Source organism: Girardinichthys multiradiatus, chromosome 1 (assembly GCF_021462225.1).
Source record: "Girardinichthys multiradiatus isolate DD_20200921_A chromosome 1, DD_fGirMul_XY1, whole genome shotgun sequence".
In the NCBI taxonomy this organism is placed as follows: Eukaryota; Metazoa; Chordata; class Actinopteri; order Cyprinodontiformes; family Goodeidae; genus Girardinichthys; species Girardinichthys multiradiatus.
The window spans coordinates 13,195,136-13,207,961 of record NC_061794.1 but is presented as its reverse complement, the minus strand read 5'-3'; positions in this window follow the sequence as shown (position 1 = coordinate 13,207,961).

The following is a 12,826-nucleotide window of genomic DNA, read 5'->3' as shown; positions in this document are numbered from 1 at the left end:
TCTGGTGCACCCCGTAAAAGAATAACACAACATAACTAGAAAAATTTGCATTTCCTGCAAAAATGCAGTGTGAATGCTGGAAGCTGAATTTTTTAGCTGAAAGCTGGCAGAAACAAGTTGAAATTGACTACAGACATTCTGCTGAAATTTAATAAATTAGAAGAAAACAGAAATGCTAAACTCTTGTTGAAAGTTGGCAGAAAGTGGCTAAGGTTGACAGAAGGATATCAGCTGAAATCTGATAAATTAGTAGAAATAGCAGAAACAGCAAACAACAGTAATCTGATCTGTTTAAGCAGGAAGACTCAGATATAAAACAGCGTAACAAGGTGAAGTTACCTCAAAACTACTTGAAATAGTCGTTGAAATACAAGAACTGACAAAAACATTAAAAAAGCAGAAAAGAGCTGCCCATAGATGAGCTGAAAAAGCATAGACTGAAGCAAAAATATAGCCTAAGAAGTTGAAGTCGGTGCAAAAATATATAAAAAATGGCAGCAAATTCAGAAAAAGAATGAACTAACAACAAATACGCTGAAGAAACAAAAAAACAAACAAGAAATTGCCTAAAAAAGGCAAAAGTGTTCTTCAGCTAAGAGAGAAGAGAGGACAAAGAGAAGCTAAAATGCTAACATTAGCATATTGGCTATCACTAGCATGAAGGCTGATATAAATTTATCCCATATACTATGCAAAACGCAATGTATAAGGTAAAATTAGCTAAAATGCTAATGCTTACTACAGCCTATATTCAAAAGTCTATGAAATTGCCCTTTGAAATAATTCACTTTTGTTCAGGTGTTGGAACAGCAGTAGAAGCTGTTTAAGTAGCTGACATCAAATGGTCTCTGTTTTGATTCTCCACTGGGACCTATGAAGACAATCTTATCATCATAAGTCACAGAGTAGTGGTTTCATTCTGGTTCTGATAGAGATTGGAACTGGTTCTGATGGTTTGTTCATGATTCTGATAGAGGGTTCCTCCTGGATCAACAGCTCACCATGTTCTGGTGTAGATTTGTTAAAGGTTCTTATGGAGATTTTTGCTAGGTTCTGGTAGAGTTGGGACCTGGTTTTGATTAAGGTTTCTTCCTGGTTCTGATGACAATTTGTACAAGGTTCTGAATGATGTTTCTTCCTGGTTCTGATAGAGTTTGTACCTGGATCTGATGAAGAATTGTACAAGGTTCTGATGGAGATTCTGTTCCTGGTTCTGATGGAGGTTTCTTCCTGGTTCTGATAGAGTTTGGACCTGGTTCTGATGGATGCTTATACCTGGTTGTGATGAAAATTTTTAGAAGGTTCTTAAACAGATTTTTTTTCTGGTTCTGATGGAGATTTTTGCAAGGGTCTGATGAAGTTTGGACCTGGTTCTTATAGAGGTTTCTTCCTGTTTCTGATGGAGTTTGGATGTGGTTCTGATGGAGATCTGTATCTGTCTCTGGTGGAAGTCTGTACCTGGTTCTGATGGATGTTTCTCCTTGGCTCTGATAGAGCTTGGACCTGGTTCTGATACAGGTTTGTACCTGGTTCTGATGGAGGTGTTTCTCCTTGGCTCTGATAGAGCTCGGACCTGGTTCTGATACAGGTTTGTACCTGGTTCTGATGGAGATTTTTTCCTGGTACTGATGGAGCTTTTGCCAGGTTCTGATGGAGTTTGGACCTGGTTCTCATAGCAGGTTCCTCCTGGTTCTGAAGACGATTTGGACCTGGTTCTGGTGGAAGGTCTCTAACTGGTTCTGATGGAGATTTCCTCTTGGTTCTGATGGAGTTTGGGTCTGGTTCTGATGGAAAATTGTTCCTGGTCCTGATGGAGTTTGGACCTGGTTCTGATAGAGGGTCCCTAACTGGTTTTGATGAAGAATTCCTCTTGGTTCTGATAGAGTTTGGGTCTGGTTCTGATGAATGTTGGACCTGGTTCTGATAGAAGGGTCCTCCTGATTCTGAAGGAGATTCGGACCTGGTTCTGATAGGTTTGACCTGGTTCTGATAGACTTTAGACCTGGTTCAGATGGAGGTTTGTACATGGTTCTGATGAAGACTTGTACCAGGTTCTGATGGAGTTTGGACCTGGTTCTTATAGAGGTTTCTTCAAGGTTCTGATGGAGTTTGGATCTGGTTCTGATGGATGTTTCTCCTTGGCTCTAATAGAATTTGGACCTGGTTCTGATACAGGTTTGTACCTGGTTCTGATGGAGATTCTTTCCTGGTTCTGGTGGAGGGTCTCTAACTAGTTCTGATGGAGTTTGGATCCGGTTCTGATGGAGATTTGTTCCAGGTTCTGATGGATTTTGGAACTGGTTCTGAGTCTAATGGAAGGTTCCTAACTGGTTCTGATGAATATTTCCTCTTGGCTCTGATGGAGTTTGGGTCTGGTTCTGATGGAGATTTGTTCCTGGTCCTGATGAAGTTTGGACCTGGTTCTGATGAAGAATTCCTCCTGGTTCTGATGGAGTTTGGGTCTGGTTCAGATGGAGGTTTGTACCAGGCTCTGATAGAGATTTATTTCTGGTTCTAATGGACGGTTTTTCCTGGTTCTGATAGAGTTTTCATCTGATTCTGATGGACTTTGGATGTGTTTGGATTGAGGTTTTCTAACTGGTTCTGATGGATATTTGTTCCAGGTTCTGATGGATATTGGACGTGGTTCTGATAGAGGTTTCTTCCTGGTTCTGACAGATTTTGGACCTGGTTCTAATGGAAGGTTCCTAACTGGTTCTGATGAATATTTCCTCTTGATTCTGATGGAGTTTGGGTCTGGTTCTGATAGAGATTTGTTCCAGGTTTTGATGTGCTAACAACCTATATGCAAAAGTCTAAGAAATTGCCTTCAGTCCAAAAGACAGTTCAGCTGGTGTGCACAGCTCTATCCCCAACACGAGGAGTGATGGAGTACATGCCATGGAGTCCTGCACAGCTGATCGACATGCCATTAGCACCAGGGGAAGGTGCTCATCCCAGTCCCGCTGATGCTCTGCTGTGAGGATGGCCAGCTGCTGTCCCAAAGTGCGGTGGAGTCTTTCCACCAGTCCGTCACTCTGGGGTGTAGCGGTGTCGTTCTTGTTTTCTGGATGCCCAGACGGCTGCACATGGCAGAAAACACCCGCAACTTAAAATTTCTCCCCTGGTCGCTATGTCCGGTACCCCAAACCTGCTAATCAGTAAAACCCCTGCCGGAGCCCGAAATGTCCGGACTCCGCAGCTCCGTGCATCATCTGCAGGACCACCTCCCTCAGGCCTTTGGAGACTATGATCTGCCATTGCTCCTCCAGCCACCGTGCCACCTGGCCCTCGGGTTCTTTAAAGGACATTAGGCATTGGAGAGCAGTGGTCAGTCCTTATAGTGAAAGGCAGGCTGCACAGGTAATACTTGAAGTGGCGCAGAGAAAGTATCATCGCCACCAGCTCCCACCTTGTCACACAGTAGCACCTTTCTGCCTTGTCAAAGGCCCTGCTGAAGTATCCCACCACTCTCTCCCACTCTGGACCCACCTGGGAAAGGACACCCCCCACACCCACACCTACTTGCATCCGTGTCAAGAATGAAGGGGAGAGGGGTCAGCCAGAGCAAGTACTGGGGCCCCAGTCAGAGCCCGCTGCAGACAGTCAAATGCCCCCTGGCACTGTTCAGTCCACACATAGTCCCAGTTCTTCTGGAGGAGTCGGAACATCGGGACTGCTATACTTGCGAACCCCCACACAAACCTCCGATAATAAGAGGCCAACCCCAGGAAACTCTTAAGATCCCTCTGCGTAGTGGGGGTTGGCCACTCTGCCACCATCTTTACTTTGACCTCCATTGTGCTGATGCCCTCCCTCCCAAACTTGTGACCTAGAAATGTCACCTCTTGTTGCATGAAATGACATTTATCTGGGTGGAGCCTCAGGCCTGCTGCTCTAATTCTCTCCAGCACCCGACGGCGAGAGACCAAGGCTGTTGCAAAAGAGGTGCCATGGACCAGTATGTCATCCAGATATACCTGGCACTCTTGGCGAGGGATGCTAGCCAACACCTGGTCCATCAGCCTGGAAAAGGTGGCAGGTGCATTGCACAGTCCGAATGAGAGAACTTTGAACTTCCAGAGTCCCTGCCCCGTGCAAAAAGCAGTCTTTGGTCTGGCACTCTTTGAGAGGGGAACCTGATAATAACCACTGCGGAGATCCAGGGACGAGAACCAACTGGAACCAGACATCAGGTCCAGCGGCTCATCCACCCTAGGCAGCGGGAATGAGTCTTTTTCTGTCACCCCTTTCAGCAGCCTGTAATCCGCACACTCCCCGTTATTTTTGGGCACCATGACAACAGCAGCTGCTCAAGGGCTGTCCGACGGCTCAATAATCTCCGCCTGCAACATGTCCAACACTGCCTTTTCACACAAGTTAGATCTGCCCCCCACATTAACAGTCAGTGTCCCCCTCCCCTTCATAGGTGACAGTTCCCTTGTGACTGTACGCAGCTGCACAGTACTGGTTCAGCTCTGTCCCCTCCACAGCCCTGCACACCGGTGGTTGTCTTCTCTGATCATCTCCTGCTGCTACTCCACCCAGACACTCCCTCTCCACTGCCAAATCCAATGCATCCTGCAGGGAGGTTGGGTACATCAGCTGGCCTTACACTCTGGAGGTGACAGAGCTCTGATGAACTGATCTTTTGCCAGTTCATTCTGCACACCTGAGGGCAAGTGTGCATACGCTCTGCGTGTGAGGTTCTCAATGTCATTAGCCAACACACGCAAAGGCTCACCTGGCAACCTGCTTCTGCTGGTAAGTTTATTTTTAAAGATGTCAGGCTGCACACATTGCCCAAAACGCCTCTTTAACGCTCCGACCAAGGCATCATAGTCCTTCCTGGCCTCCGAACTGTGCAGCAGCAGGCAGTCCAATGCATCATCCTGCAAGAAGAGAGCTATCTGCAAGGCTTTATGCTCTACTGTCCATCTTCCCGCCTGAGCCAGCAGTTCAAACTGTGCGTGAAACGCCTCCCAGCTTGACCTACCGGCGTACTTAGGGGTCTTCAACGGAACAGCAATGTTATGGGTGCCGCCGTCGTTGCTGCCGCCTCCGCCATATTTGCCGCCATGACTCTTCGCCGCTCCCTGGAACAATGGTGTCGCTGGGCACGGTTTCACATCGGCACCCAGAGCCGCTTCAGCAGCCATCCTGACCGTGGAGCCGCGCAGAGAAGCTCTTGCCCAATCCAGTTTTTGCAGCTCTGTGTTCCACACCTCATTTTCCTCTTCTCTTTCTGACTTGACTCTCACGCCGGGAAACGCGTCGTCCATGACGCTGCTGTAGCGGCTACCAGAGATGACAAGCTAACACTACTCACTCGGCTCACAGCTCTGATCATAGATGGTTTACTTCTGACACCAATGTAACAACGCCGACACAGTGTCTCGTTGTACTGGGCTTTTATCAAAAATAACAATAAGCTGCTTAGTCTGGAGGCTGCAGCTCACGCCTCTCACAGGCTCGCACCACACACTTCTTAAGCCTTTTTTGGTCCCTGGTCCTGCGGCACTGCCGATCTCCCCCCCCACGCGACAGGCACCACCACATGTGAGCGGAAGTCAGCAGAGGCAGACTACACAACAATATGGACAACAATGAGAACATTACACATAACAACATGAACCCCAAAACAGAACCATAAACACAGAGTCATTACAATATGTATATAAATGTGTATTTTAAGTGATAACTGTAGAATAATGTAGAATATAAATACCTAGGCTACACAAATGATCTTTGGAAGTGTCTTTAACAAGATTAGCTGCTAGATCTAGCTAGCTATTTTATTTTATTTCAAAGCTATACCCCTCTCTAACTGACTATCATGTTGGTTAAGGTAAGTAATTGCTGAGTAGGCTAGCAATTGTATTAAATATTATGGTTTTATCTATAGATAATTACAAAATATGGACGTTAATGCAAATTTAGTATGAATTCAGGTTTTTGATAGCGGTATCCCTCCCCAGTACCCACATTACGAGAGACAGCAAGCTCAATTGGTGGCAGTTGAAGGCAAAATTGGCTGCCACCGGAACTGCCAATTCTGCCTGCCACTGCCACAACTTGAGCTCAGCCCTGCTGCACCTTACCTTAACTGGACATGGGAAATTTTTGTTTATACTATTTAAAAACAAGACTTTTGTCCTACTTTATTAGTTGGCTTACACTATAGCAATAAGTGCTCATGTTAACTTTCGTCGCTTCATTTTTTTGTATTATGCTGTGCTTGTAATGTTAGAGCCAGCGGAAGGATATGACAAAGTCACGTTTCCCGCTGTTCCAGCATTGAGCATTGCTAACCAATCACTGACTTTTATTGACTGACATCTCAAGTGTTTACAAGCTTAACAGTGTGCCTTGGTAGTAGTGATTTAAGTGCTGAATAGTCGATTCTGAGAAAAAGACAATTTGTTACGCTGAGGGCCTTAACTTCAAAGTTAGCTGACAGGAAATGGGTAGACCTACGGCAAGTGGTGACCAGGACTTAAACCTCACGGCTGTCACTTCTAGGTTTTACCCCTCAGCGTACTTGGACTTTTTTCCAGTATGCTGTGTGTACCGGGACATCTACCCGCATCCCCGCCCCGTCACCCGACCTCTCCGCAGTTTACAGCTTGTAGGCGATTTGTTGATTAAAAAAAATGATGTCAAAAGAAACCCCTTGCTTTGGCGCAAAACGCTTGCCGTACATTCCTGTGGCTATAGGTATTTCGGATTAGTCAGGAAAAGCGGAGGAAATAAATGATCACGACTGTGATGTTTACCTGGCCCTAAAACGACTCAAACGAACTTGAGCAGAGTTGAATGATAATAGTAGCACTCTGAACAGTACTTCACTACACAAGGAAACGGAGTTAGGACTCAGCAGGCTAGTATTAGCGCATCCAACTGAGAACCTGACGCTGCAAAAATGTCTGTGACCACATAAGATTGTTACTGCACTTTACTGTTACTGCATTTAGGATTGTTGGTTACCTCAGAAGGATCAATAATACCAGGTTTGGTCTAATTTAGCCTATTTATGTGAAAGTCATAGCTGTTGGAAATTTTGTCCAGGTGCAACAAAAGCACCAATATGATCCTTTATTGAACTTTCACACATCAAATAAAGGTTTCACAAATCTCCAACTGGGTTATAAAGATTCTGCTTTAAGTGTAGACTAATCTAGTTCAGGATTGAAATGTGTAAGCACTGTAGTATTTTAGCCATTTTCCGAATCAGAAGCTACAATCGGAAATCAACTTCAGCTTCGTAAATTGTTTCAGTTATACAGAAAATGAACAACGAATCAGTCAAACTCCTGATGAATATTGCTATGTGCTTAAGAGTTTCTTTTTATTCAAATTACTGGCTACTGATTTAATATTCTATTTTTATAGTGAACATTGTGAAGAGTCATCCAAGAAGGCAAATGACAACCAAGAGGCAGAAGAGAACATCAGACTGGGCACAGACAAAGATTTTCTCACATGGAAATATATTAATCCGATCAAGGGTAAAAATAACCTTGCTTATTGTTCCTTAATGCACGATTGTCTTTTTTTAAATAAAACTATTTATCAAAGGTCTAAATATTTTTTTTAAAAATTAATAAATGTCTGCAATCTATTAATCAAGTTAAAATTTGTTTTAATAGATTTATTGTTATTTAAACAAACTAACATCAATTGTCCAATTAAAAAAACCAAACTTATTACTCAGATGAGATAATATTAAAGTTTTATGCATTGCAAAAGTCAAACCTCAGTTGTTTATATTGTGCTTCAGATGAGCCAGTTTTTGTTGGAGTCTTCTAAGGGGGTAAAGTTTCTGTAGATCTCTCAGTTCTTTTCACTTATTACACAGTAATTCCATTAAAATGGACATAACATGCAAAATCCACTTTTTCATCCCTTAAATACCTTTTGTTGTGTGCTCGGGGCCTCAGGAAGTACTGAAAAGTTGAGTTTAATTACCCAAAGTGTTGTTGAGATATTTTTAGATTCTTTTTGGGTCACATTTTTCAAGCCGTTCAGATTTGTCTGCAAGCTGTTATGTTTTCGACACAATATGTCACTGTTCTTTTTGTGGAACGTCTAAATAACCCAAATAATTAGTGTTTTTCTGAATCCGGCTCCCCTGCACGGCCTTGATGGCTGGCTATCTTCAACCTCTCCTGGAAGTTATGTAAACATGACGCTCTGCTCCCTCTGATGAACATTCCAACGTACCATCAAGGACAATGGCCTCTGGGACAGTGCTTCATGGACTTACTTGCACACACTCACAAGCACACACACACATGCTCAAGATAAACATATGCACCCCTCACACCACCTTCACCGTTCCCGGCATGATGTTGTTTTGTAAATTTGTTGCTTCTTTGTGCTGAGGTTTTTTGCAATCTCAAACTGTATCCTGCTAAGGATAAAGTGTGAAATATGATTTTTTTCCCTCTACTTACCTAATGTGGCCTCTTTTCTCATCTAGCAAGGGCAGCGCCTGTGAGTGGGCAGCAAAGCCTCGGTGACCCGTCCCCCCCTTGTCTTGTGTCATGATGTATGTTTGGATGGGTTGTACTGGAATTCTAATTTCCCCTTGGGGATCAATAAAGTATCTTTGAATTGAAATAAGGTAATAGATGTCCACCATTTTACCGCCATGTTTGTTTCTCGCTTGGATCCAAACACAAGGATGCCGAAGCCCCCAGTGGACAAGTCAAATGTTTGGTTGTTGGGTGTATTAACCCACACAACTGAATAACACAGGCCGCCATTATCAGAACCATTTTTAAGGGCCTGGTTCAATTTTATTTTTCGTGAAAATGTACCCGCATCGGTGGGGAAAGTCCTCTTTGTTTGCCCAAAGCACTTCAAGGATCACTGCTTTTAGTAATTTGCCAGCATGAAGAGGGATTTGCTCAGATACTTCATCTTGTGTGTGCTAACTTTTATCTCCCCGAGGACATAACTGGACTGCGTGTTTTGAATTGTATTATTACATAAACACATCTGCATTGTTTTAGCTGTTTTGACATCTTTTAATCTATTTAGAAATAAAAGGTTTCTGTGCTGTTTCTCTGCTATCAAACTACAATAATGACTAAAGCATTGCAGTTTCACTTTATATAGACCACAACTAAATGATTTAAATGTGAAAAGGAAGGATTTAAAAGCATGTTATGTCCCCTTTAACATTTTTGGTTAGACACTAAACCCTGCTTAATGAATCATTCAGGCATAAAATACTTTTAAATGAAAAGGATGAACCTATGTTTCCGCAAAGAACTCTACAACATCAGTTTATTTTGATTAAACCATCTGTATGGAAACTCAAAAGAAATTTGTTTTGATCCAGCTGACAAAAATATATTTTTTAAATTTTGATAAAGCCAAGATTATTTTTTTCCTTTGAATTAATTAAATAATGAAAATAAGAATTTATGCAAAGAGACAGGACATTTTTATCAAGTTTTAGCCCAATACTGTTTTGATATTTCATTATAGACCTTGTCTAAAAATACTTAAATGTTTTCTTCTTTCCTTGAGGGTGTGGTGTGTTTGCAAAAGTGCCCATTTTGAAAGGTTCCTTTATCCTCGAATACAGAGGAGTTTTGTTTAAAATAGGTGACTGGTCGTTTTAGTACACCAAGAAATGAGTACAAATACATCTTCAAACACAGAGAAGTTGAATATTGGTCAGTATACTTTATGGTTCTAAATATTTGAACATGTGAAGAGTTAAATATATTTAAAAAAAAATTATTCTAGAGCATCACAATATCTGTTAACATTTTTTGGATTTTTAATGTTCAAGCATTGATGCATCAAGCGAGGAGGGATCACTTGGGAGACTGGTGAATGACGATTTAAATCCTAACACAACAGTAAAGAAGATTGAAGTTAATGGAGTGCCCCATCTTTGTTTATTTGCGATTAAGGACATTGGACAAGGTGACAAAATTACTTGACTACGAAGGAGTTGGTCTACCCTGGCGTGATCTCAAGAAGAAATGGTCATCAAAGGTAAATGACTAAATGAATATCAAAGAATTTGTTTTGTGAAATAGATCTGAATGATTAGGTGAGTAACATTTACAGAACTTGAAGACATGCTGAACTCGTAGTTCTGAACAGGGAAACCAATAAACATGCAGGGATATGGGCTGTAATGGACAGGGACTGAAGAAAACAATTTTAAATGCAGTTTTTGTGTGAGTTGGTTGTGTTGACTGATAGCAGTATACAGGGAAGTTAACATGGTTTGTGAGGGCACTGCATTTGTACGACAGATCAGTAGAACATTCTTCTGAGTCCTCTAAAGTGTTTGTGTGTATTAATTGTGAGCTTGAAAGGGTTTATAGAGTGGTATATTTGGACCCCTGATTGCCTTCTATACACAACTGGCTGTCCCGTCCCATTCTGACACTATTTAAAGATTGTTATTATTATTAGTTCTATGAAACATTGATATTCCGGAAATCAAACCTAACTGTTCATGCAAGCCGATGCCACCTAATCAGGAGGATATTTCTGTTATATATAAAGATCAGGGAAACACGTGAAACACATGAAGGAATATTATTAATATCTACCAGTGAACAAATTTCTCAGTTACAAGAGTCTTTGCTCTCACTAATACAGTTTAATTTATTTGTTCTTTTTTACATAGGGAGTTCAAGTACGATACCAGGAAAAGTCATTAAATTTTGACTGCTTCAATAATGGTAATACTGCTAATTTAAAATGTTATACTTAAAATTCATATACTTTCTGGTAAATTTTGTATGCACTAAATAAAATTTAAATATGAACTTCATTATCTCACTTTTATAAAGTCTTCATGATGAATATGGTAGTTATAAAACAGTAGGTGTAACATGGTAACACTTTCTTCTGGAATCTGAAATGATGCATAGAAAATTCACAAATGGATAAAAAGGGTTTATAGTTTTTTTTATACAAGCAGATGACAATTTGTGTTCAAGCACACAGCCAGCTTTACCTTTCTGTTGTACTATTGATTCTCTACATTTAAGTATGATAAATGGTAAAAGCACAACTAATTAACAGTTATGGCCACGATTAAGTTACATTTGAGGTATTAACAAACCTTTTCTCTGTAGTTTTCAATACTATACATGATGAAGGAATCAGAGCACGGAAGAGAAAAAGGGGTAGAATGACCCCAGGAGTTTGAGAAAGAAGTAACACACAGATATTCACAGATTTTCTTTATCCTGAATGTTTTAAATTATAATTGTCACCCTCCAGTGCCTGGGAGCTGTGTCCTGAAATTTTTACAGATATATCTTCTTTAACACACTTGAATCAAATGTTTAGGTCATTAGCAGGAGTCTGGAAAATTTGACAAGGTACTGAAGAGGTGACTCAGTCATTTGATTCAGGTGGCTGGACCAAGGACATATCTAAAGGTTTCAGGAGACCGGCTCTCTTTTGACAACCCTAATTTTAGGTGTTTCTTTGATCCAACATACCTGATTTAGAGCAGTGGATGACCATTAGGTTTTATCAGTCCTTAAGGATATGGAATACAGTTAATTCAACAATTGATACATGTTTGTTGGGACTGGGAAATGACAGAGGTCATCAAGGACCAAGGCTAAATGCCACTGGAATAAGCCTTTTTGTTTCGCCCACCAAATTAGTAAGGTTTAATCTTGAGTGAAGTACATTCATGAGATTTAGAAATACAGCCAAGGGTTTAACTTTATCACTGAGGAAGCATTTAATTAAAATTTGTTTTTACCGTAAATTCCGGACTACAGAGCACACCTGATTAAAAGCTGCATGCTCTAATTATAGAAAGAAAACCAATATTGTACTTGTACAGGCCGCAGCGGATGTACCACGTTGTAATATGATTTTCACAGAAAGATATTACACGTGAGGAATTTTTAACTCTTTACTTAATCCGTATAATATAAACAAATGCATATTGAAACTGGCTTTTTTATGAACAGTGGCTAGCACGGCTACCTTTAAATATACGTGTGTTATCAGTAACGCACAAATTTTGTTGCTAATGCTATTTTACTGAACAGTGCACGAACAACATTCCAATATCTCCTAACTGATATGCACTGCAGCCTACCAGGTCAAAAGTCATTTATTGCCTTCTTCATCTTCTTCTTGCGCACTGAAACCATCAAAGTCCTATTCTTCAGTGTCCAAATTGAACAGCCTCAGGATCTCGTCACTCACTTCAGCCTCTTCGTTGATGCTCTCACTTGAGAGCGGTCCCCTTAATCACGCAGCAGTCCAGCCTTTTGAAACCCGTTGGTGATTTTCCATGTTGATAAGGTTGAATGTAAATGACTGATTTACCATACCGGTAATTGAATTGTGAAAGTGCTCTTGATTTATCGCACAAGTTCATTGGACCTCTTTGAACTACTCATCAATTTAATTGGTCTACTGTTACCAGGCAAAATGTTTTTGGCAGCATGAAAAAAAACATGCATTAGCCGCACCGTTGTATAGGCCGCAGTGTTCATAGTGTGGGAAAAAAGTAGTGGCTTATAATCTGGAATTTACGGTAATTTAATTTAATTTAGGCTTAACAATATGTTTAAAATATTTTTTTTCTGTTCCTTTTAGAGTGCAAGAACCACAAAATTGATAAAGTGGAGCTATCCTCATTGGACAAATGTTCAGTGTGCCATGGACCATATTCCTCACTAAAGTGGTGGGACTTAAATGTAAAGGTTAGTTGTTATATTTTAAGTATTTTCAGACACTGTAGATTGAAATACATAAGCCAGGAGTGTCAAACTCCAGTCCTTGAGGGCCTGTGTCCTGCTACTTTTAGATG